We start from the raw sequence: 22,053 nt of genomic DNA, 5'->3' as shown, positions 1-22,053 counted from the left end.
CACACACACACACACATATATATATATATATATATATATATATATATATATATATATATATATATATATATATATATACTATGTCACAGAGGAACTTTTAAACTTGAATTCAACTACATATTTTGACTCCAAATAAGTTCATAATCACCTCTAATTTTTCTCAAATTTTGATATGTTGTTTCATCTATGTGTTTTCAATAAATTTTAATTATACTCATTAAAAATGATATTTTTTTGTCTAGGTGTTTCGAATATTGTATATCATTGATAACAACTTTTTACTTAACTAGTTTCTATGTACGTGTTTCACACGTAAAAAATATCCGGCTAAGAAAAGAAAGATCAAAAAAGTAAAGTAAGAAAAATAAATTTGTATTCCTAGTTTAAACTGATTCTTTTCATACATCTATTTTTTTTTTTTAAAACTAAATTCTAATTATTCTCATATGTACACTTAAGTAATGGCATATATTTTCGATTCAATTGAAGCAACATTGTAGCTACATGAAAGTCCCAGCCCCAATTACAAAATTGCATGCTTGATTAATTCCTAGAGTTAACAATTTTGTCAGATAATTTGTATTTTTTTTATTAGAAGCCAATTTTAATTCTTAGAAGTTTGTGTCACATGCTCAGCTGCTCAACTGGTATGCTGAAATTTTTTACGTTAATTTATTCATCATACTAAAGCTAGATATCCTTATAAACTCTTTTAAGTGTGTGTAGGAATAATTATTTTATTATTGAGTACTCAAAAGTTTCAATTCAACGGACTCTTAGACTCAACTTCAAAAATTTATTATGCTTCCAATGTTAATTGTCAGGGATGTCCCTTGACTCTTCCGTAATTTTTTTCTCCCTTAATTAAGTTAATACTCTCTATATATTGTAGATAGTTGATGGTATTAGATCATCTTAATTAGAATTTCTAAAATTTTAAATATTTTCATATCGAGCATGACATGCAACAACACACGTTAAGTTCATGGTCTTTAATTAGTTCACAATTGTAATTTACAACTTAAGCGCAAGTCCAGAGACACAATTTTTCTATTTCAACTCTTGATTTTCACAACTATTTCAATTCGATTTGAATTTTGAAATAAATTGTGATAGATTTATTAAAATAAATTATTATACTTAAGAAGTAGAAAAAATTTACATTGAGTGATGAACAAATCTATCACTGGGTTCCTTTTCTCCTATTATTTTTTAATTTCACATGAAGGATTTGCAAAAAAAAGAAAGAAAAAAATTTGGCACTTTAAATGGAACTAAAGAACCATGAAACTATAAGTCTAGTATAATTAGGAATGAGTTTGGTTTATGCACTTATCTAATCCAAGTAGATAATTAGTAGCTGAATTTTAGGTGCCAAAATTCAAATGTAGTATTTAATAAGAACTCTATTTCTATTATATTTTATCAAAAATAACCTCTAATTTTATATATTTTTGGGCTATTTTGGTCAACCAACACTGTATTCATGCTTTTATAATAACTAGTTTTTCACCACGTGCGTTGCATGTGTGTATTGAGTTCATTAAGTAGTACATGTTATTGTAAAATAATATTAAAATAAAGTTTTTAGTAAGTACTGATCACGCCCAACTATGCCTTATAAAAAGGACTAAGCGGTCATTGAAAATATAATCCGGTTTACAAGTCCGGGGTCGAATCCTACAGAGAACTAAGGTTTCGCTGTAATTGTTCAATATCGCAAAGAAGACAAATTCGAACAATTTCTAAATTATAATATTAAGATTTTTATATCTAACTAATTAACCAACAAATACTATAAAATGGTAAAATTATCAACTAACAAGACAAAGGTTTGGAAACTAAATTAAGGAGGTCTAGAGTTATGATTTCCCCAATTGTTGATTTCATTAATTGTATGTTTCTTATAGCTTTGACTTAGTTGCCTCTATCAATCATGAACTCTCCAGCTATCATAAATCTCTCTCAAGCAATTATGATAATTTACTAGACGCACTCTCTCAAGCTACGCTAGCTAGATTCACATTACAGTTCACTTAGATCGCACCCGAGGTATCGTTATCTCTAATCCAACCTCTAAACCCTCGGTTATGACTCTCGCCTATACTCCGGGAGTGATGTTGTTCAAACAACTACCTAAATATACACTCTCTCTCAAACAGATACATAATAAATAGGAACGGCTGATTGAGGATCCTTTCAATTAACCAAAATCAAAACGTAGTTGAACAAATAGAGATTAACAACTAACTCAAAACTATATTAATATAACAACCAATTCATCCCCAAAAGGTTCCATCGAAACCCTAGAAAACGAATTAGCTATTCATAATAGTATATGAAAACACAATACTCAAATTCATAACCAGCAATAAAAATAGGAAGAAGAAGGGGAAAAACTCGTAGTTGAATCTTCCTCCTTGCTCCTAGCGTGTTCTTGCCTCCCAGGGTGTTATCTAACCCTAAAGTAGTGTCTCTTCTTCCAAAGTGGTGTTTTATGATGTATTTATATGACCTAGGGTGATGAGGGGCGGAATTCTTCATTCCAACTTCGGATGGGAGAGCTGGAATCCGCGTCTGCCTTCGCGTCTAGACGCGGACTTTGACGCGGATCTACGTCTGCCTTCGCGTCTAGACCCGAACTTTGACGCGGATGCAGCTTTTGAAATTCTTCCATTTTGCGAAGCGCTCCGTGCCTTTGCTTCGCTTCGCTGTTTTGTGCCTTAATTTTTCTCCTTTTTCGCGTCCGACTTCGTGCCACGCACGAGAGTAGACGAACTCCCACTCCTTTAATTTCTTCTTTTTGTGTCGAATTGTCATCTTTTGATCATTTATCATCCAAACTCGTTCCTACACATAAGAAACACATAATGAGTATATTTCACTTCGAAAATCATGTAATCTCCTGCGACACACACAAGAATTAATATGCAAATATACTCAAAAATATGCACTTTTCATCATTTATCAAGTACACATGAAAGAATATGGTATAAATTTTTGTGAGTGGTCATTAGGGTACGTCGTCAATTGAATTATTCGTTCGAACCTACAAAGATGAATAATAAAAGTATACTTAGATACATGTGATTTGCATACTTTTTTTATGAATTTGAGGTTAAAAAATTATAATTAAGTGTATCTTACCTAATATTTCTTATAGACTATATTCCTCGTATATGTTCCTTCTATCCGTTTTACTTGTTCTGTTACAACCAAGACTCTTGTGTTGACATTGATACCCCTCTTAAAAATGCAATGTAAAGTTGTCTGTGTGAGAAAATATGTTGTGATAGACACAATCCAACATTGAGTATTGTCTTGACCTTGACCAAGACTCTTGAGCTTTATTTATCGTCATTACAAAATATAAGAGTATAGGGAACTATTTTCGCACGAATTTGATTCATTTTTTTGGGGGGGGGGGGGGAGGGGGGAGTTAAATTCTTGGAATAAACACATGCTTCTTGTCACACCTCCTTTTTCCTACACCTGGGAGGGTGTAAAGGAGTTTTTCCAATTAAAGGACAATCAGAACGGGATTTGATTATTAAGATTTCAGAGTCGCCACTTGGGAGATTAATGGTGTCCCAAGTCACCGGTTGAATCCCGAACCGAGGAAATTATGACTCTGTTAACAGTCCGCGAACCAGAAATCCGAGTAAGGAATTCTGTTAACCCGGGAGAAAGTGTTAGGCATTCCCGGATTCCGTGGTTCTAGCACGGTCGCTCAACTGTTGTATTTGCTCTTATGTGATTTTAAAACATGTTCTAACCCGTGTGCCTTTTATTTTAACCGCTTTTATTTTATGTATTTTTAATACGAATTGCAACGTTGTGAAAATATATCTCGAACCACGTCACACCAGTGCACCCGTGGCTTTTGACGCATTTCGACTTCGTTGAGATTTAGATTTGGGTCACATAAATGTGCACCCGTATTTGGGAATGTAATATTATTAAAATACGCGCCTAAAGCAACGACGCATTTATTATCTTTAGGGAAAATCCGTGAGATTTTCTAAACGGTTCACCCGAATTCTAAGTATTTATAGCATTTATTGAGGGCCCCGCAATTTGTTTGTTTCGCGTAGCGAGGCTCATCTCGTTTTATTAGTAAAAGGCAAACCTGAAGCAATTTACAATTTTCTATTGTTTTGTTTGCCTCTAAAGAGAATAAAAAAAAAATCCTAATTGATTTGTATCTGGACCGAACGACAATTCAGCACCATAATCCAGTTACTTGGGCTCCTATATAAGCCCAAAGAATTGAAAGTACACCCCCAAGTCTACACTGAAGGCTGGCCAGTCATAGGCCTGGGCCCAGGCCCAAACGAACACAGAAATCAGATCTGGACCTGGGCCACTCGCTAGGGCACTGAGGTCCAAACCAATAAAACAGGCTGTTGAGCCTTGAACCTATCAACAGACGCTGAACCAAATGGAATTTCAGTTTGAATCTACGGCGGCTGGACTTGTTTCGAAATGTTCTGATTTTGTAATGAAAGGGACAATATACAACCTGTTAACGAACTACTATTTGTTGGAATCCAATTTCATCTGCAGACTATGTTTAGGCTAGCTAACTGCTACAAATACCTATGAGATTCCATGAATTAACAGAGCAATTAAAATCTGCGTCAAAGTCCTAAACTCAAAAACACAGTAATACGAGAAGTGCTAAATCTCTGATTTTAAAATCAACTTACTAGTGTCAAAACTAAAGTACTGTACTACTAAAACATTTATTAGGTCTGAATTTGACATGGCCTACACTCTGATTTCAAAGCCAGTTTCAAGCTTTACTAAACAGTTATCATATGAACTCAAACTCTACTACATTAGAATGGATAAACTCCAGCTTCAAATTTAACAGTCCGAAATAGTCCTATTTGAATACACGTGATATTTCATTCTAAACTACATGGAATCCAATATGAGCATACATGAAGAATCATTCATTCACTTCATTTCATGTTCCATAAGCATGGGAGTTTACAGGACGTGTACCTGGAGATTAGGAAGGAATAAGAGGTAAAAGAGGTCAGCAGCAATCAACAAATGAGTAACAACATCCCAGAAAATGATTCAGTAGTCCAAAACAGCTCGAAATCAAACAGGACAAAGCAGTCAACAACTTGAATGACTCAAACCAGCATGAGATCGAACCCAGAAATTCACACACTCAGCAAATAACCCAAATAAGCTCGACAATGAACACAGAACATCTCTGAAACTTTTAGAAGACCAAAATTCAACTCAGACCAGCTTGAATGAACCAAAACCACTCGGCAAACTAACAGTCCAACTTCAGAGGAAACTCAGCAAACAGAGGAGAAGAGAACTAATCAAATTTGGCTAAAATCAATGTAACAATACATATTTTGATTTTTTTTTGCAGATCTTTGTTGTTTTTGGTTTTCTTTGACAACTATAAGATCTAAAAGAGGATTTCTAATTCCTATTGACGGTCAAACTTGAATTTCAAACTCGGATCTGTAAGGAGGGATTTTTGAGGGGATTTTTTTTGGCTCCAAAACTTATAGGAATTTTCAGGGGTTCCAAAAGCCTCCTCTGCAAGGCAAATGAATGCCTATTTATAGGCAAACTTAGGGTATAATTTCAGGTTTTCATTTTACCCTTTAGTCCCTATTTTAATTCTATTTTTACCCTTTATTTTCTGACTTGTTACACAATTAACTACACCTATTTTGTTGAAATCTGTACTAAAGCCCATTCTAGAAGGGTCTAAACCCATTACAATTCCTACTCTATCCTTACTTCATTTCAACAATTACCAAATCTGATTAAACTACCCTTTTTCAATGCCCAAACTACCCTTTAACTATACTGTAATTACTATTAGCCTATTTCATATGTCCAAAACACCCCTGAATTACTAACCTTAACTAAAATCTACCAGCTATAACCAAGTGAACCCAAAGTGAACTTAATGACTAATTAAGACTAATCAATGAAACTCAAACTATAACATTTGACAGACAATCAGAATTAAACCAATTAACAATCCACATTTATTCTGTTCAAACAAACTAATACTCAACACTGATTTGAAACCGGAACTTTGACAAAAAACACAAAAATCAAAATCATCAACTGCACCAATAATTGGAATCAATTTGAATTAAACTAATCATTTAATAATTAACTAACGGTTGAATACAAAACTAAATCATATCAGAATTAAACAATCAATGGAAATCAACCTAAATATTAACCTAAACATTTACTACTTGAAGAAACCGATTATTGTTAAACTAAACTACTAATTAGAATCATTCAACAATTAAAACTACATCTAATAAAACATAAATCGAATTAATAAAAACTTTATTAAAAATACAAAAAGAAATAGGACGAAAACTTAACTGATTCCAGACTTCCCACGGCCAAACTATCAACCAAAGATTCTGACATTGAAGTGCCACCCTAAAGAATCGATGCTCAAAAAACCCTAGATTTAAAATCCGGGTGCTTCTACTCAGATTCGAGGGGATTTGGTTGGGATTAATGATGAGGGAGGTCAGGGGGGTATATGGTATGAATTTGGGGCCCTTTGGACAAAGTAGGGTTTTGGCCGGAAAATTTATATTCCATATTCGAGCAGTTCCGGCCAGATTTGAGGGATGGGATTTGAGGGGTTTGATAGAGGAGGTAAAGGCGGTTATGTGGTGTTAATTTGGGGTGGTCTGGACGGAGTTGCGTCATGGCCGGAAAACTTCGATCGAATATTCGAAGCTTTGGGGTGGGGTTCGAGGAAAAACAAGGCTAGATTCGTGAAGAGGAAGATGAGATGAAGAGGTGGTGTAATTTTCAGGTGATTTGGATGAACGCCGCCGGCGGAGACGTTTTCCGGCCGGCGGCGGGTGACGGAGAGCGGCGGAGACGGTGGCGTTACGCCGGCGTGCATTAGGGATTCTGAGAGATAATTGAGGGGTAGGGGGGGGGGCTATCCGACATTAATATACCCAACATCATAGTCAGTTCTGGACCGTTGGATTGATAAGATCCAACGGTCGTGATTAATAGATCACGAAACGACGTCGTTTAAGCATTAAACCATTGGACAGGATCAGGGCAATTTGGGCTTGGGTTTGGTCCGGTTCTAAATAACTTTTGGGCTTACAATTGAATTGTGGCCCAAAATTTGGTCTTTCATCAAGACCATTCTTTTATTTTATTTTTACTCTTTTCTTTTGTTTACCTTTTGTATTTATTTATTATTATTTTTGTTCTGATTTTATAAAATGTTAAAACAAAATAAAGACCTAATTAATCTATTTAACTCCTAAAATTATTTAAAATTCTATTTAAAGATAAATGCACCAATTAACAATTAAACGTGTAAAGAACTATTTTTTGCAATTTCTTTAACTTTGTTCTAAAACTAACTACTATTAAAATTGTGACATTATTGCAAATGCATATTTGTATTTTCATATGAATAAAATGCAACCAATTAACACAAAAATGTAGCAAAAAATTCACAAAAATTGTAAAATAATAGAGAAATCAATTATTTGAGACTTGGAAATAGTTTGCTTAGGGCAAAAATCACGTGCTCACACTTCTTAGTAGATTGACCCGTTGTAATTTTGTTGTTAATTGTCAAATCCTCTGCAGATCATCCTTGTACCATTGCATAAGCCATCTGTAGGGTCCGAATTTCTAAGTAGCACGATGGACGCGATTTCTGTCAAAACCAACCGATTCATGAAAATATAAATATGTGAAATTTTATTGGTGTTTGTAAGCAGAAAAGTATGTGTGTGTATATATATATATATATATATATATATATATATATATATATATATATATATATATATATATATATATAGAGAGAGAGAGAGAGAGAGAGAGAGAGAGAGAGAGAGAGAGAGAGAGAAAATAAACGAAACTTAAATAATATAATGGGTTTGCTGATGTACCGATGTGGAGGAAGACTATTTGGTGTTAAAGTTTTCAGGTATTCTTCTTGATAGGAGTTGTTGGTATCATCTTCTACAAAGTCAAAACTAATAAATGTCTTGCTTTCACCAGGAAACTTGACTATCAACATTTTATCTAATTGATCTACAAATTCATTTCTACTTGCTAAAATAGGAATCCCGATAAGTATTTCCCGTTGTTCCAAAATCTACAAGAGCAGAGACAATTAATGCAAGTTTAGTGAAATCATATTTGTGGCCTTCAACGAAAAAGATACATTTTACGTCGAATATGAGAGCAAAAGAAGATCCAAATTTCAGTAATTTCTTACTTCGTGTTAGTAATGGAGAAGAGCAAACAGTAAAGGTTAATTTGATAATTCTTCAGGACAAATAGTTGTTAAACACAACAATAATGGTAAAGTAGAGGAATGCTTGATAAGAGAAGTGTTTCCATCACTATATTAAAATGTCATTTATGTGCCGCTCATAACATAATGGGATATCTTAGCAAGTAGAAAAATGATTATAGATCAATTAAAAAGTATTAATTATTAGTAGAGCTCTTCTTTGGTTCAAAGAAGTCCTTCCACTTTTCAACATGATTATTGAAGTGTTACTTGAATTTTTGTCCCCTATTAAAGATGTAACCAACATTTTATGTCATAAAAAAAAATATAAATTAGTAAAGTATAAATTAAAAATGTAAAATGGTATTACCTCTTCATTAACAAACAAATACAAGAATTCTGAATATACCTTCATGCCTTGGGGTTTTGTATGGTATTACTGTACTCATTCGGATTACTAATAGTTTCATAATCCAATTAGATGAATATTTTGGTACCTTGTTAATAGGTACATATTGTTTTGTTAATTCTGTTTTAGTCACCATTTGCTCTGAGCCTGAGATGGTTAGATTGTCGAAGGAAAATAATATAATAGTAATAGGTTTTACAGTTTCTATTATGTTTTATTTTGTCATTCCAAATAGACAATAGCTTAAATTATTTGCAAAAGCAGGAATAATTTGTGTTGGCGGTAGTTTTTATAATGTAGTGAATACATTGGAATAACTGTAGTAATTAAGAAGTGAAGTATTACCAAATGTTTGAGCGAGCAATCCTGGAGACCTGTTACAAGAGTATTAAACTAATTAATATTGGAGCAAGCGATGTAAATTATTATTTAGGAAAACATCAAGTGAGTTCAACATAGCTTGAGTAGACAATAGGTCACTTAATCTAACTGCCAGCTTGCAAAATATAAAAAGAAGGGGTAAAGCAGGAGTAATTTATGATGGCTGCAGCTTTGATTAATTTAGTGAAAATATTGGAATAACTGTAATAACTAAAAAATGAAGTATTACCAATTGTTTGAGCGAGCAATCTTGGGTGCTAGTTAGAGGAGTACTAAACTTATTAATATTGGAGGGAGCGACATAAAGTATTGTTTATGAAAAGTATCAAGTGAACTCAAAATAGCTTGAGTATACAATAGATGCCTAAATCTAACTTCCAATTTGCAAAATATTAAGCAGAGGACTATTATAATACCATGAGCATACAACAAAAGTGTGACGCCTTTAATTAAAATTAGCTTATTGAATTAAACTTCTTGGCAAAAGTTATATCTACGCATATAGAAATGGGTAGAACTAAGCAAGAATATAACATACTTTGATTTAGACATTTTTTGTGAAGCGTGGACATGAAAAGATTTATAAAACAAAAGAGTAATTTAATAGTTTTATAGAAGTATTAAATTTAACTAAGATACTTGCAAACGTGGGTGTGTAAAATTGATTTACAAAGAGATTCAAAGTTATAGGCTGTAAATTTGCTTATAAGGATAACATTTTACAAGTATTTCCATACGATGTCAAACAAACCATCGTCAACACTTGTTCTGTCGTTGTTATGCTTTAATTTAAAGGGAACAAATTTTCTACGTGACATGGTCGCATAGATATTCTCCATAGCAGCAACAAAAAGACTGTTACAATAATATATAAGACAACAATATAGTAACAATGAAACTCGGGTAAAAAGTTATTTAAGTTAATAGTTTAATGTATATGCATTTTTACATACATCACAGCCAAGAGTATAGGGAAAATTGAGATAAATACTACTGATATAACCGTTGTAAAATAACTTAGAGGGTGTTTGGCTAAGCTTATAAGCTGGTCAAACTGGCTTATAAGCACTTTTTGGCTTATCTACGCATTTGAAAAAATTAAAAGTGCTTATAAGCCAAAAGTCATAAGTTGGTCTCCCCCAACTTATCAAATTTCAGCTTATAAGCACTTTAAGTTTGACCAAAATATTTACTATTCTATCCCTAAAATACTTTTTTTAAAACAAAACTCTTCGTATACCCGGTTCTTCAGCTGCATATAGTAATTTCAGCACTTTTATCCAAACACGTAACTGCTTATTTTTTAAATCAATTTCAGCACTTAAAAGTGCTTTTCAGCACCTAATGCTTATCAGCTACTCTAAATCAGCTAAGCCAAACGGGCTCTTAATAGTGAAACATTGTACAAAGATAGTTCATAACTTAATAGTATACATTGTACATTGTACAAAGATAGTGTAGGAACTAAGGTGCAGGATGAGTATTTCCTTCGGACACATACCAAAAGTAAGGATATTCATGACAAAATGCTCTATTATATTTTGCAACTTTCATTAGTCTAAAACTTATTACTATTGACTATTCCTCATTGTCTTTCCTCCTTTCCTTATATAATTTTTTTGTCTTTTTTTTTTCCGTTAGACCATAAACTGTGTTTTCATGATTCACTTTACCAATCTAACCATTTAAATCATGATTAAAAGATGGGATTATAGAGTGTATGAAGTATTTATATTTACATATTTAAGCAATAACAGTAAACAAAGGCTACAGAGAAACTTAAAAAAGTAAGGCAGAAAAATGCAATTTCAAGTAAACTTTAATCAAACCGTGAAAATTGACACTTTAAAAGTCATCTCCAAATTCTAACAATTTCAGAGAATATATCAGTTGAATAAATGTAAACAACGATTCAGAAACCAACTAAGGAAAAATTTTAATAAAATAAACGAAAAACAAAACCAAGAAACTTAATTACAACTTGACTTTGCTAGAGATGAATATGGGCTAGGATTTAGGGGTGGGAAGATGGAATAGTAATCGCGCCATAAATCTGATAAAGAAGGAGATTAGGAAAAACTGAGTAGGAAAAGACTAATTGAAAAAGATCAGAATTTGGTGAAATAGAGTTCGGATTCCACAGCCGTTGCTTTAATAGAGAAAAACGACGATTGAGAGAAAATTGTGACGGGATTCTCACTTAACCAAATGAACCGATGCGATTGTTGGAGTGGAGAAGAATATGATTAGGCGTCCGTTGCCGAAGAGAGGTGCGATGTTGGGAGAGGCACGTGTAGGGTTTTTGGTTTTTTAAAAAAAAAAATTAAATGAAGGGTAATTTCGTATAAATTTTCATAAATAAGGGTAATTTCATAATTTAACTTTTAGCTAAAGAGGTTCATGCTTTTAATATATTGTAGATTTAGATATAGATGGATAGATTAACCAATTTCACTTTTTTTTTCTCCAACCATCCTCTAGTTTTTTTTTTTTTTTTTTTTTTTTTTTTTTTTTTTGTTAATTTTAAAAATAACATTTGTTGTCCAAAATTTACTAATCCGACTAACCTCAATATTTGAACTCAAAATCTCAAATTAAATAATTTTTTTACCAGTGAATCATATTAATTGATGGTACCTTTAGCATGTTTGTTGGTCAAATGTTATACGTATTTTGTACAAGTTGCAACATACTCACTAAAATTTTGGAAGTGAAACGCTTTCGTTTAAGACGAGGGAAGAGATGGGAAATCAAAAGTAGGAAAACAAAATAATATAGAAATAACTTTTCATTTTTCATTGTTGATTTAATTAAATGGAAAATATTTTCATCCAATTTTTTTCTTTCCATTTTCATGCATGTCCTTACTTTTAATTACCAAATACATAGGCAGTCAGAAATTTCATTTAGACGCCTCAATTATGACCTTTACCTATTAAACACTTAGGGGTTGTTTGGTTGGAAAGAAGTTATCCCAAGATTAATTATCTCGGGATCCCGAGATTATTCATGGGGATAAAAAAAAATACTACAATCCTGGAATAACTAATCTCAGGATTAATTATACCGTAATTTTCTACCAACCAAACATGGGATAAACTTTTCTTAAATTTAGTCCTGGGATTAATTATTCCTTATCCCTCGTACCAAACGAGCCCTTATGTCCCATATAATAGTGATCTATTGAATGAAAAATTGACAAATCTAAACCAGCTCTAGTGTGTGTAATCTCAGTTGAAGTGGCAAACTAAACCAATTAAATTAATACATGTCAGCAGAACAAAAAAATCCATAAAAGATTTAAAAAGAAAATAGACAAGATTTGATAAAAAAATAAGAAAGATAAAGGAGGTGATGGCCGGTGGAACGGAAGGTGCCGGTGGGCAAGAATCGAGAACCCGTTAGAATACCATCCCCTTCTTCTCTTTTGTATTCTCCCGTAAAACCATGTCTCCTAACCCATTTCTTTTTTGGCTTTTTTTCCGGATCTTAATTGAAAATGGAGAAAATGTTGAGATTAAGTGATAGTGGTGGTTAGCTTTGTTAGTTATCCATTTGTTAGTTATAACTAACTTAGACTAAACTAGAGTTAGAGTAACTAGAGTTAGCTTTAGTACTAACTACAATAAGATTAGTCTTTACACATTATAGATACACATGTACAGATCCATTTTACACTTGGAATGAAATATTATAATTTCTCTCTCGTCTTCTAGATTATTTCCTAAGATTCATTCTCTGTGACCTCCTTCTTCTTCAGCTAATAGAATAATTCAGCTTAATCACCATGGCAGAGCTTCATGGTTAGCTGAATTCAACATGGTAGCAGAGCCATATGACCATTAGTGTGGTCCTATTATCTTCAATTTTCATTTTCTCGAAGCTTGGAAGGAAGATCGTCAATGGTGACAGTCGATAACACCGAACCGGAGAAACTAAGTCACAATCATCCGCTCTTCCTGAATTTAAATGATAATTCAGGAGCTATATTGATTTTGTTACAACTGAGAGGATCGAAAAATTACTCCACGTGGAGCCGGGCGATGAGGATTGCAATCCTAGGTCGAAACAAGCTAGGTTTCATTGACGGCACATGCAAAAGGGAGAATTACGGTACAAATCTTGTTGACCTCTGGGAACGTTGTAATGCGATTGTACTATATTGGTTGATGGACTGTGTTTCACCAGAATTACCGAGTGAAATGGTGTATTCCTCAAATGCTAGTACGATATGGGATAATTTGAACGGGCGTTTTGATAAGGTGGATTATTCTAGGATTTTTCAAATCCACAAAGAAATTGCTACTTTTAGTCAGGGCACTAGCTCAATTTCAACTTACTTCTCAAAATCGAGAGTACTATGGGCAGAATTTGATAGTTTGGCACCGATTCCTGGCTGTGACTGTGCCAAATCCCGTGAATTTGTTCAGTTTATGGAGCGCCAAAAGCTTCTACAGTTTCTGATGGGACTAAATGAGTCATACTAACAGGCTCGGAGTCAGTTCTTGATGATGGTCCCAGTACCATCAGTGAATAAGGCATATTCTATGCTAATGGAACGTGAAAGCCAAAAGACTATGGCAAATGCTTCTGCTAGTCAAGATGATGGTGAAATGGCAGCCTTGTTGACAAATAGGGTTAGAAATCAGCAAAAGCCAAAGAAGAATTATAATCTCTACTGTTATTACTGCAAATTAAAAGGTCATACTAGGGACACATGCTATTACCTAGCAGGATATCCAAATAATCACAAGTTCTAGAAGAAATACAACCCTCAAGGAACAACAAATTTGGTGACTTAACAGCTTGCACCAGCAACCTTCACTTCCACTCCCACTGCACCAACTTTCACACCAGAACAATACCAATAAATCCTGCAATTGCTCAACAGTAAGCCCACAGAAGTTGCAGCTAATGCAACAAAGTTGGAAACATGAACTATTAAATCCTTAATGACTTGTTTGAATCAAGGTGTTTGGATTGTAAATAGTGGAGCATCCAATCATATGACTCCAAGGTTGGATTTACTGCACAATGCAAATTCATTAAGTAAAGATTGTTCAGTTCACTTACCAAATGGATGATTAGCTCAGATTGCCCACTGTGGATCAACTAACAGATTTAAGGATCACAAAACTAGTGATGTACTTCATGTTCCTCATTTGAAGTACAACCTATTGTTAGTTTCAAAACTCACTAAAGAGCTACAATGTATGGTAGCATTTTTTCCCGACCTATGTGTGCTTTAGGATCTCTACACTGGCAAGGTGTTGGGGATTGGTAGTGATCAAATGGACTCTACATTCTTAAAGATTGCATTCAAAAAAGATAGTTGACTACATCAATTGTACATACCACAGCTATGCAGACTTCAACACAAAAAAATCAGAGTTCAATGAAGCTGGGAATTTTGCATCATAGGCTTGGACACCTACCTATGGATGCATTAAAGAGAATTGACAAGCTCAACCAGCAATTTGGAAATGATAGATCAGCTGTTGATTGTTTAGAGTGTCCAGTTTGTCCATTAGCTAGGCAAACTAAATTGCCATTTCAAGTCAGTAAGAGTAAAGCACAAGCTCCTTTTCATCTTTTACATGCAAATGTATGGGGACCCTACAGGGTGCCTATTCAAGATAATAAAAGATTATTCCTTACAATAGTACATGACTTTTCTAGATCTACTTGGTTGTTTTTAATTAATACTAAGGATGAAACCTATTGGTTGATAAAGAGGCTTACTTGTACGATCCACACACAGTTTAATTGCCATGCTAAGACAATAAGAACTCACAATGGATCAGAATTTTTTAACTCAGATATGAAACAATTCTTAAAATCACAGGGAATCATTCAGCAGACTACATGTGTATATAATCTACAACAAAATGACATTGTAGGAATGAGACATAGATATATACTGGAGGTGGCTAGGGATTTAAGATTTGAAGCTACAATTCCACTAAGATTTTGGGGAGATTGTGTTCTCACAGCTGTGCGCATTATAAACAGATTACCTTCCACAATTCTAAAAGGGAAGTCTCATTATGAGATGTTGTTTAACACTGAGCCTTCCCTAGAGCATATGAGGTTATTTGGGTGCTTATGTTATGCTGTGAATGTGATGAGACAAGATAAATTTTTAGCTAGGGCACTACTTGCTGTTTTTATGGGATGCTTACCTACTAAGAAATGATACAAATTATATGATTTGCACTCCAAGTAGTTCCTGGTCAGCAGAGATGTGATTTTCAAGGAGCAGATTTTTCCTTTCAAGCACATGAAGGTGTCTTCTGTTCCTATTTTTCCAGTCTTTGGACCAGTTGATGCAGCTGATGTGCCATACATACATGGTGCATCTGAGCCTACTCATGTTCAAGACTCTATAGCATCTGAGCCTACTCAGGTTGAAGACTATATATATGATGTATTCCTTGATGTTGATGTCATGCAGAATTCTAATGAAACGTCTGAAGAAGCAAACAATTTACTTGATGTTCTCTCCCCATCAATTGGTGAAGCTACTAAGAATCTCTCATAGCCCCAAGGTGCCACTGATACATTCCCAATTGCAATCAAAAAACAGCCCAGAACTACAGGTCCACCAAGGTAGATGCATGACTTGTTTCAACTTCCTGTGCATATCCAATGTCAAACTATATGAACTATGATAGTTTGTCCTCTTCCTAGGCAAAATGTCTCTTATCACACTCTTCAGTTATTGAGCCAAAACACTATTCTGAAGCTACAAGAGACGCTAGATGGATGACAGCCATGCAGCAAGAAGGGGAAGCCTTAGAAGAAAATAACACGTGGGACATTATTGACTTGCCTGTAGGCAAGACTCCTATAGGTTGTAAATACGCGTACAAGGTGAAATACAAAGCCAATGGGGAGTTGGAAAGGTTCAAGGACAGACTTGAAGCTAAAGGCTTTAGTAAAAAAGAAGGCCTGGACTACAAGGAAACCTTCTCTCCAGTAGCCAAGATGGTTACTATTAGATCAGTCATTGTTGTGGCAGCCTCTAAGAATTGGCACATCTATCAAATGAATGTGCATAATGCTTTTTTAAAAGGGGATCTCTTTGAAGAGGTATATATGCAACTTCACGGGTACACTACCAAGGGGGAGTCCAAGACTAAAAGCCCATTTGGATTGGCTTGTTTTAAGTACTTTTAAGCTAAAATAGCTTTTAAGCCATTTTGTAGTGTTTGGATGAAGTAAAAAAATATTTTTAAGCACTTGTTTTTAAGCTAAAATGACAAAAACAAGCCAAAAGCCAAAAGTTAGAATTCCTAACTTATGGCTTAAAAACTTTTTGGCTTAAAAGTCACTTAAAACAAGCTCATCCAAACAGGCTCTAAGTCTGTAAACTCAAGAAGTCACTCTATGGCCTGAAACAGGCTTCCAAACAATGGAACCTAAAGTTGACGGAGGCTCTTCAAGTCCCGGGCTTTGTTTATAGCCATTTTGACTACTCTCTATTTACACAACAAAGAGGCTCAGCCTTAATCATTATTTTGGTCTATGTAGATGACCTTTTGGTCACTGGAAATGATGCAACTTTAATTCAGACTACTAGAGCTAACCTACAAAAGAAGTTCGAGATGAAGGATTTAGGGGAGCTCATGTTCTTTCTGCCATATGATTTGCTTGGAGTAATGCTGGTATCTTGATGAACCAAAGGAAATAGGCCCTTGATTTGATTGCTGACTCTGGGCTAGGGGGAGCTAAACTAGTATCTACCTCATTAGAGTGCAATCAAAGGCTAACAACAACATAATTTGATGAAGCTGTGGTGTGCACAAGTGCAGATGACAACATTCTGGGTGATCCTGAACCTTACCAAAGGCTGGTAGGAAAGCTGCTGTATTTGACCATGACTAGGCCTGATTTAGCTTATGTTGTCCAAGTTCTAAGTCAATTCATGCATAAGCCAAAGAGATCTCATATGAATGTAGCCTTAAAGGTGATCAAGTAAGTAAAGAATGCACCAGGATTGGGACTGTTCATGTCTTCAGAGAGGTCTAACTACTTGGTTGCATACTATGACTCTGACTGGGCAGCATGTCCACAGTCTAGAAAATCTGTGACATGTTACCTCGTTAAGTTTCGAAACTCCTTAGTTTTTGGGAAATCCAAGAAGCAGAACACAGTTTCCAGGAGTTCAGCAGATGCTGAGTTTAGGAGTATGTCCTCCACTGCTGCAGAATTTTCATGGCTGGTTGGGCTATTCAAAGAGCTGAGAGTTATAGTTTATCTACCTATTACCATGCACTGTGACAGCAAAACAGCTATTCAAATAGCTGCCAATCCTATCTTTCACGAACGCATAAAACACATTGATATTGATTACCACTTTGTGAGGGAAAAACTGCAGCAGGGCCTTATTCAGGCTCAGCACATCAACACCAAAGCGCAATTGGCAGATATCCACACTAAGGGTCTTGGAAAGGCACAACATTATTTTTTGCTAAGCAAGCTGGGGGTCGAAAATTTGTTCTGCCTCCAGCTTGAGGGGAGTTGAGATTAGTAGTGATAGTGGCGGTTAGATTTGTTAGTTATTCATTTGTTAGTTATAACTAACTTAGACTAAACTAGAGTTAGAGTAGCTAGAGTTAGCTTTAGTAGTAACTACAGTTAGATTAGTCTTTACACATTATATATACACATGTACAAATACATTGTACACTTGGAATGAAATATTATAATTTCTCTCTCCTCTTCTAGAATATTTCCTAAGATTCATTCTCTGCGACCTCCTTCTTCTTCTTCTTTAGCTAACAGAGTAATTCAGCTCAATCACCATGGCATAGCTCCATGGATAGGTGAATCAACAGAAAAGGTGGTCCTTCAATCATAGGCAAGCAAATGAAAGGGAGATTTGGTTTGAAAGCAAACTTATCGTAATAAGAAAAGAAAGTAGCGAGGAAATATAAACTGATGATTACTGATGGTTCTTTTCAAATACCCATTTCACGTTTTTAGTGTTTAAAACACGAGTGGTTCAAACTAAAGGCGGATCCAAGATTTAAACTTTATGGCTTCAATTTTTAAAAATTTTATCATTATATTTGTAATGTTATGGGTTCATATTTACTATTTGTTGCACTTTTTGTGAGTTTTGACATATAAATTTATGATCGGGGCTGAAAGTACTAGGCTCAGAAGAACTTGATGACAATAAATTGCATTCGCCCCTAGTTCAAACCTACCTTAGATAAAGGAGGAGATGGTGATTGTGGTGCAATCTGAAGAAGGCGAAGGTGGTAGTTGTGGTGATTGTCGGATTTGAAGACGGAGGAGGAGGTGGTAGTGATGATGGCCAGACCCGAAGAGAAGGAGATGTGGCCGGAGAAGAAAAGGTAGCTAGTCTCCATCAAAAATTATTTTCCGGCAAAGTTAATCATTTTCTGGCAGTAATATAAATTTTAGGATGTTCACACGCTTGGAAAAAGGTGATAAAATTATATTGTTACATGTCAGCAAAATGTATTCAGTTGTGTGCAATATTAAATGTTCAATAAGTAAAGGTTATAGTTAAGTGTCTAACTGAAACTTTGTGACAACTTTAAGGGGCGCCTATGTATTTGGCCTAGGATAAAACTTGAGGCTTTTAAACATGCTATCAAATTTGGGAATTCATAGTACTCAGCAGACTAATTTTCCAACCAACATCTTTAAAAATCCTAACAATTAATCATGAGACTAATTAAGGCTTCACTATCCCTAATCCTTCCTCTCCTAATGGTAGCTACCAGTAATTAGGGTTCTTATCTCCTAATAACCAGTTTGAAAATGACAAAAAAGATCTAATAATTAAAAGAGCAAGACAAAATTTAGTCGTACTATGTTTCATTAAAAAGATGTGGGAATACTATATTTTTCTTAGTAGTTTGGTGAAACAGTCCCATCCCTTGCAAAAATAAAAATAAAAATTGCAAATTAAAAAAAGAATTAGCTGGTCCACATGATCTCTTTGGGTCATCTTCTAAAGCTTTTCTTTTGGTAATTAAAATTTATTACCTGGGCAAAAAGCATTTACAGTTAGAAACGAAAAATCCCTTAAAAACTGGAGATTACTCCAACTTCATTGATCACCTATCCAGATTTTCCAGCTTAACATTTTGCCTGAAGTTACCATACACCATATCATACACTATAATTTCTGACTATATTCTTAGGTGATTTGGAGAAAACTATATTTTCTTAGTAGTCGGCTTTGGTTTCATAATTCATATTCTTTTATCTATTTTGCATAAATTTCTAAGTTTCATCATTAATTTTCTCAGTTTCAGTATTGCTAACAAAATTGTGTTTCGAATTAGGATCTTGAACTCCAAATAGTTGTGCTATCTCTATCTTTTTTTTTGGAAATAGGAAAATTTTATTCATTACTAAGTAGTAACATTACACAAGGATGTTTTTCCATTGGGATCAACATGCATAACAGTGTATGACCCAAAAATTAGATATATGTTTTTATAAAATCAGATTTATAGAAAAGAAGGGTTAATCATAGCCAATATCAATATTTAGTAGCAGATCTAGCACTTTTAGGGCGGTTTTTATTGTATGGTATTAGATATGATTATCTTGAAGAAATGATGGAGCAATAAAAGCTTATAAACGTAAAAGATAGCAATAAATGATAATAAATGACTTTTGAGTAATAAATGAGACAGAATTCACCCGACAAGGGTGGGATCTTCAAATATATTTCTGACAGTGATGGATGGTGATAAGCAGTTCAATATTTCGATTCTTCTTGGATCGGAAGAGAAGAGTCAAAGAAAAGAAGTGTAAAGTTAGGATTTGTTTCTATCCAATAAAGTAAGTATCTTGCACAGAGAATGTTGATGATATTCTTTACAAAAAGATCTAATCCCCTTTTTCATCTACATTTCTTATTTATATAAACAAATGTGATTCTAATCTCTAGATAGTACAACAGAAAGAAATATCTATTAGAATATTCTCTAGGGAATATCTATTAGAATATCCGAAATACTTCGCAACTTGAAGACTTACTCAATTTTGAAGAGCTTTGAAAATTGAAGTTTGGCTCGAATTTGAAGAGCTATGTGACTTGAAGATTTATCTTAAAGTCGAAGAGCTTTGCAACTTGAAGTATGGCTCGAATTTGAAGAGCTTTGCGACTTGAACACCTTGCTCGAATTTGAAGATCTTTACAACCTGAATACTTTGCTAGAATTTGAAGAGCTTTACATTTTAAATATTTAGTTCAAATTTAGGGAGCTACGTGACATACAATATAGGCTCATGTGCCAAGAAGCGTTATAATTTGCAGTTTAGGCTCGTGCGTTGAGGAGCACTATAACTTGCAGTTTAGGCTCGTATGTTGAGGAGCATATTGATATGCATAGACTCTTCGGTTTCATTCTCGTTTGAAAACTTTCCGCCATCCCCGCCTTCTTGTTCTTCTTCTTCGTAGTAAGGCTCAAAGACAGGTAGCCCTTGATCTCCACCTGTGGCCATAATTAGTTCCATATCATGAGTACGAGTTGCTAGTTCTTCAAATCTTCTGGGCTTTATGCCTTGTATGAAATAGCGAAGACCCCAATGCATGCCTTGAATGCACATTTCGATGCCAAAAGTTACGCTAAGGTGATCTTTGCAGTTGTGGCTTAAGCTCCTCCAGCGGTTGATGAAGTCAATAACTGGCTCATCCTTTTATTGATGAGCGTTTGTAAGTTCGACCGTGCTTATGATGTGTCTTGTGCTATTGAAACGATTGAGAAACTCATGCTCTAACTTCTCCCAACTATCGATGGAACTATATTCGAGATCTGCGTACCAATCGAATGCATTACCCTTGAGAGATCGAATAAACTGTTTGACAAGATAATCACCAGACACTCCAACATTGTTGCAAGTTTCAACAAAGTGCGCTACATATTGTTTTGGATTTCCCTTGCCGTCAAATTGTTGCAACTTAGGAGGTTGATAACCAACATACATCTTCCATTTAGCAATTCTTTGCATATACGGCTTTGCGTATGTGAAAGGTATTTTGGACGATGACTCAACATTATCTTTGATAGCCTCCATGATGAAGTCTTTCAATTTCTCAAAGGGAATCAGACCTTCAGCAAAGACTTGGATCTCCTTCATTGTTGTTTCTTGCTTTTCGGAGGAGTCTCCCTTCTCTTGTGACCTTTGAAGATTTAAAGGTTCTTGTGTGGATTCTCCTTCTACTATTCTATCCAACTTATTTGTTAACTTGGAAAGCTTAACGTCTTGATCTTGCATGCGCTTTGACAAGACTTCAACTGCTTTCGTCAAATTTTCAAGTTGTTCTTCTATGGTAGAAGATCCAATAACCATTGCTTGCATGATCTCTGTAGAGGATGAAGAATGATATGCATCATTATTGGGATGGAGCTTAGAGGTTGCATTAATATTAACTGGAGTAGATCGAGCGCTCAAGTCATCATCATCGGCTTACATTAAAGGTTTCTTGGACTTAGATGAACTAAGTTGGGCAAGAACCTTTTCAATCCTTTTGGCGACGTCGTTCACAGTTTGGGCCGTGCTTGTAAAGGATCTTGCTCCTTTTGAGGATGAAGATCTGAAAATAGGGGTTGATGTGGATGACACTTGCAGCCTTAATGGAAGTTGATTTGGATTTGATTTTCTATGAAGCTATTTCGATGTTCTTGAACTTTGATGATTGAAAAGTTGAGATGAGAGGTAGAGATTATCCCACTGGGCGTGCTAGAATTTGTAGACAATAAATTTGCGTCAGGAAAATAATCGAGACCAAAAATATTGAAACAATCGTTGTATTTGATGTCAAGTAATATGAGTGTTACAATCTCTATGGTTCATCTGATTCTTTTTTTCAATAGTAAACAAAATTCAAGGGCCTTTGAGCTTGATCTTGAATCTATATTTGTTTCCACGAACAATGATTTTGAATTCAACTAGCACGAACTTT

This window comes from Nicotiana attenuata, chromosome 8 (assembly GCF_001879085.1).
Source record: "Nicotiana attenuata strain UT chromosome 8, NIATTr2, whole genome shotgun sequence".
Lineage (NCBI taxonomy): Eukaryota > Viridiplantae > Streptophyta > Magnoliopsida > Solanales > Solanaceae > Nicotiana > Nicotiana attenuata.
Note: the sequence above shows the minus strand (reverse complement) of the source record.